A 5,562-nucleotide genomic window follows, 5' to 3' on the forward strand; every position below is an offset into this window, starting at 1 on the left:
AAATCAATTAATAACAAACTTAAAGAAACTAATTTATAATAATACAATAATAGTAAGGAACTTTAACACCCCACCATTCACAGCAATGGACAGATCATCTAAGTAGAAGATCAACAAGGAAACTAGGGCTTTGAATGACACACTGGAACAAATGGACTTAACAGATATATTCAGAGCATTTTATCCTAAAGTAGCAGAACACACATTCTTTTCAAGTGCACATGGAACATTCTCCATAATAGATCACATACTGGGTCACAAATCAGGTCTCAAATGGTACAAAAAGACTGAGATCATACCATGCATATTTTCACACCACAGTGCTATGGAACTTGAGGTCAACCACAAGAAAAAATTTGGCAGGACCACAAATACATGGAGATTAAAGAACATCATACTAAAGAATGAATGGGTCAACCAGGAAATTAAAGAAGAATTAAAAAGGTACACGGAAGCAAATTAATATGAAAACAAGATAGTACAAAACCTTTGGGATGCAGCAAAGCCAGTCCTAAGAGGGAAATATATAGAAATACAGGCCTTCCTAAAGAAGCAAGAAAAGTCTTAAATATACAACCTAACTTTACACCTAAAGAAGCTGGAAAAAGAACAGCAAATAAAGCCTTAATCCAGCAAGAGAAGAGAAATAATAAAGACTAGAGCAGAAATCAATGATATACAAATAAAAAAAAATAGAACAGATCAACAAAACTAGGAGCTGATTCTTGGAAAGAATTAACAAGGTTGATAAACCCCTAGCCAGACTTATCTAATGCTTTAGTTTTTAAGCACTATTTAAGCTGTAACACATAAAAGCTGGTATGTATTCATTTTAATTTAATTCAGAATATTTCCTAATTCCATTTTTGTTTTTATCTTTAACATAGGGTTAAGAAGTGTGTTTTTAAACTTCCAAATATTTGAATATTTTTTCAATTATTTTCTATTGATTTCTATTCTCCTCCCCATTGCGGTCTGAGGATATATGTTGTGCAACTTCATTCTAGAATTTTTGTGACACAGAAGTGGTCTATCTTGGTGAATGGTGTGCATTCTGTTGGGTTTCTCCCTTTGCCCTGTGAGGGTCAATTAGGTCAAGTTGGTTGATAGTGTTGTTCAGGTCTTATATTTGCTTACTTATTTTTTTTTTCCCTAAAGATTATTTATTTATTTATTTGACAGAGAGAGACAGTGAGAGAGGGAACACAAGCATGGGGAGTGGGAGAGGGAGAAGCAGGCTTCCCACAGAGCAGGGAGCCCGATGTGGGGCTCGATCCCAGGACCCTGAGATCATGACCTGAGCCGAAGGCAGACGCCTAACGACTGAGCCACCCAGGTGACCTTGCTTACTGATTTTCACTTTACTTGTTTCATCAATTACTAAAACATCTCCAACTATAACTGTGGAGTTTAGAGTAGTCATTTTTAAAATGCCATGTGTAGTGGCACTGATTCTTAAGGTCTAATAAATCAGCAAATTTTCTTTTATTTATTTAAAGCCATATAATTTGCCAAAATTGTGTCTGCTAATGCTTAAATTCAATGTAATTTGGGTCTTAGTCAAAATAAGCAGCACCAGATAATTTTCATCAAACAGCACATGGTAACAACTATTTATGCATTTGTGCATAATTAAATCAAAGACATATTTTGGTATTTGGGGATCTATCTCTATTCAACAAACTTTCTAGATATCACTAACCAAAAGGGAACACACTAGATTTCTTTTTTTTTTTTTTTCAAGATTTATTTGAGAGAGAGAGAGTGCAGGCTAGCAGAAGTAGGAGCAGAAGGAGAGGGAGAGAGAGAGAATCTCAAGCAGACTGCCCACTGAGTACAGAGCCTCACGCAGGGCTCAATCTCATGACCCTGAGATCATGACCTGAGCCAAAATCAAGAGTCAGGGAGTCAGCTGCCTGAGCCACCCAGGTGCCCAGAAATTTCTTCTGACATTAAGATCCTAGATGATGGTTTTTAGAAAATTCCCATTTTAAGGCTCAGTTGCATTAGTTGTAGAAGAAAGAAGGGAAGACTAAATGAGATTTTAAGAATCTTTACTTTCTGTGATATCATTCTCATCAAAATCAGCATATTTATTTTATTTACATTTGTTTGACTTAATGTGTGTTTTTGGGAGCCTACCACTTTTCTTCTATGAGGTAACTTACTAAATTGAGCTTCATTCTGTCAGTTGTAAAATAATATAGTAACCACAACCCTGCCCCTATCCTGGGAAATTGTAATAAATGAGATGACCAGGTCAAGAGTTGTACACAATCAAATTGATATTATCCTAATGATTATTGTTAAGCAAAAACACTCACATGCTAGTGAAAGTTGCTTCTTCTGAACCACACACACACACGCACACACCATTTCTGCCCCAGAAGCTTAATTATACCTGTACTATCACTTGTATGTCTTTGAATGATCTTATATTGTTTCTAACTCAACATTTCATGATCTTTCCTTCCCTAGGCAGCTAATTAAAACAGCAGCTGAACTCATACTAAGGCAATCAGGAATTTCTATTTCTTTTCAACTAGTTCCCTCACATAATTGCACAGTTCCTTTTTCTAGAATCTTGAAGAAGCAAGATGGGATGGATTTAATGGGTTACTTTCAGAGCCACAAACAAGACTGACTTAAGACTTTGGCCAACTGGTATCTATCTGAATGGAAGATGGTTTGGTTGGTTGAAAATGAGCTAGTTGATGTCCTAATGTGGCTTTTGATTAATTCACACCAATGATTCTGAATTTGTGCCATCTACTTTAAAAAGAAACCAACTTGTGAAGTATTATTTCTTATTTTTCATCCAGAGAGGATTAGTGGAGAGAAAATTAAGTTCCCTCATCTAAGTAAGTACCTCAGGGAACTATTCACCTATCAATGTATGGGAGAGTTTCAGCCTGCAACTTACTCAATTTCATTAGCATTAATGGGAGTTTTGTGTGAAATCCTTTGTGAATCATTGCTTTAGGAGATCTGTAAGAGTTGTTTGATTACTTTTATTTTGTAATGGCTCTATTCTCCAGCTCAAACTTTTAACTCGTTAGACTTGCAATAGATGCTAGTTTGGAAGGAATCAAACTTGGACTTCTAAAGGTAATTAAATCAGAGGAGCATCACATGGAATCATTCACCACTCTATTAGATGCATGCTGAATATTAGGTGCCCATATGTTCTACTGGATTGCAGTTGATCGTATGTGAGGACTCAAACTTGAGTTTTTAGCTCTCATCCAATTATGTTTTGTTAATATGAAAAAAAATAAAATATGTTTTATTAATATGTACTCATTTATTAGCATTCTTACTCAAGGCCTCTATTTTTCCCTCATTGCTGGGCCATGAATTCTGTACCCATTTGGATGATGCTTCAAGTACCCTACCCTTGCCTTTCCTCAGCTTCTACTTTCCAATGATCTTTACATAGTATGAAAACAGAATTTGTGTCCAAATCTGGGCAATTTTGAAAATGAAAGGAGAAACTAGTGAGGCTGCATGGCCTGGGTGCACATGCACAAACACCGTGGAAGTGCACTAGGGAACCTCAGCAGCCTTAGTGATGGGGAGGAAGAGAGAGCAAGAAGCCCAGATGGTGGGCAGCCCTAGGCCCCTCTGACCAAGGTCCAGCTTCTGTCACTGCCAGTGGCCTCTTCCTAGGGACCTAGTGTGCTCACACACATACGGGCCTGGGACAGAAGAGTATTTTGGGAATTCAGAAGAAGAGATGACTTCTGACTAGATGAAAATTCAGATGAATTACCTGGTGAATGAAAAAGAAAGCACCAGAAATCTGACAGTATTTCCCTTTCTTTGATGAAAGCCTCACTTTATGTGTAATAAGGGAGATATATTGTGAAGAAGCAGGAGCATGGAATCAGAGACTCCAGCAAATCCGGATCTTGATGCTGGTGTAAGTGAACATTCGGATGGTTAGATCAAGATTCAGTTTCAGGGGGTGTCTGGGTGGCTCAGGCGTTAAGCGTCTGCCTTCGGCTCAGGTCATGATCCCAGGATCCTGGGATCGAGCCCCACATCGGGCTCCCCACTCCGCGGGAAACCTGCTTCTTCCTCTCCCGCTCCCCCTGCTTGTGTTCCTTCTCGCTGTCTCTCTCTCTGTCGAATAAATAAATAAAATCTTTAAAAAAAAAAAAAGATTCAGTTTCAGATGACTTCGCTGTAGAATTTGAAGTTGAGTCTTGATTCAGAAGATTATAGCCTTAGTGAAGAAGAAGAATTCTCAGAGGAAGATGATGAGGTATATCAAGGTAAATCAGACAGGACAGAGTGGTATAGAGTCACTTGAAGAAGATCCTGAAATTTCTTCTGCAGTCTACTGGAAGTATAATTTTTGAAATAAAATAAATCCACCCCACTGCAACAGATGTTGGGCAATTGGTGAGAAGTGGCTTCATAAAGAGAGAAAATATCTGTAAGAACCAATCTAGAAAAGTCAACACAAGTAGAAGAGAGCTTTGATGTTCCTGATTATAAAATTAATAATAATAATAAAAAACTACAGTGGATGATTCCAAAGAGACATATGTTGAAGAAAATGATGATCACACAAACCTCCCAATTCTGACAAAAGTAAACACTATTCTCAGCCATGGACTTCTAATTGCATCACTTACAGCAGCCAAGATGTCAAGGAGTTTGAGTGTGAAAAAACGTGAGACAAAGAAGAAAGTATGGAATCTAGTTTTCTCCTTAATGCCATTGATTCTAATGGGATTTGCCTAAAAATAGTTGCATTTTCCATTGCAATATAGGACACCTTATGGCATGTTTTACATGTGCAAAGAAGTTTTAAAAAAGTATGCATAAGTCCTAGAGATCTGCTGTACAACATAGTACATACAGTAAATACATATTAGGCACTTAAAGTACATTGAGGGTAGATGACATGTCAAGTTACACACACACACACACACACAGAAAAAAAACACAAGGAAATTGTTGGAGGTGATGGATATGTTTAGGACCTTAACTGTGGTGATAACATCATGGGTGTATGCTTATGTCCAAACATATCAAAATGTATACATTAACACATATAATTTTTTGTAATTTATATCAGTTTTACCTCAATAAAGCTTAGAAAGAGAGAGAAGCAAGCCCTACTCAGTATGAAGACAACCAATTCAAATGATTGTGATATTCCCCTAGTCGACCTGTCCATAAAAGTAGAATTATGTATTTCTAACACTATAACCCTAAACATTTAAACGAACATGAAATGTATCATTTTTTTTTATAAGTCAAAGCAAGAAAATATCTTCGTTCATGTATCTTTCTTCTCATCAGTGTAATTTACCTATTGGGGTTGGTAGTGAATATTTACTTCCTTTTAGAAAAATGTAAGTTCTGTCTCTATTTTATATTTGGTTTTTGATGTAATTTAGATTGGATATACTGCTCATCCTTTACTCCTATTCCTTATATTTTAAATCTTACCACTCTCTCTTAAATGAGAAGTACCTAATTTTATTTTTATATAAGTAGGGCATTTAAATGTAACTTATTTAGTACTTTTCATGTAAGGAGAAAAAG

The 5,562-nt window shown here is 36.6% G+C and overlaps 1 pseudogene; it reads left to right on the top strand.

The window, feature by feature from the left end:
* The first annotated feature begins 3,880 nt into the window (after window positions 1–3,880).
* On the top strand, window positions 3,881–5,178 carry LOC123850712 (E3 ubiquitin-protein ligase Mdm2-like; annotated as a pseudogene).
* Window positions 5,179–5,562: the final 384 nt, after the last annotated feature.

The sequence above is a fragment of the Mirounga angustirostris genome, unplaced genomic scaffold, assembly GCF_029215605.1.
Source record: "Mirounga angustirostris isolate CCGP_5_RB_7025 unplaced genomic scaffold, mMirAng1.0.hap1 SCAF_10, whole genome shotgun sequence".
NCBI classification, from domain to species: Eukaryota; Metazoa; Chordata; class Mammalia; order Carnivora; family Phocidae; genus Mirounga; species Mirounga angustirostris.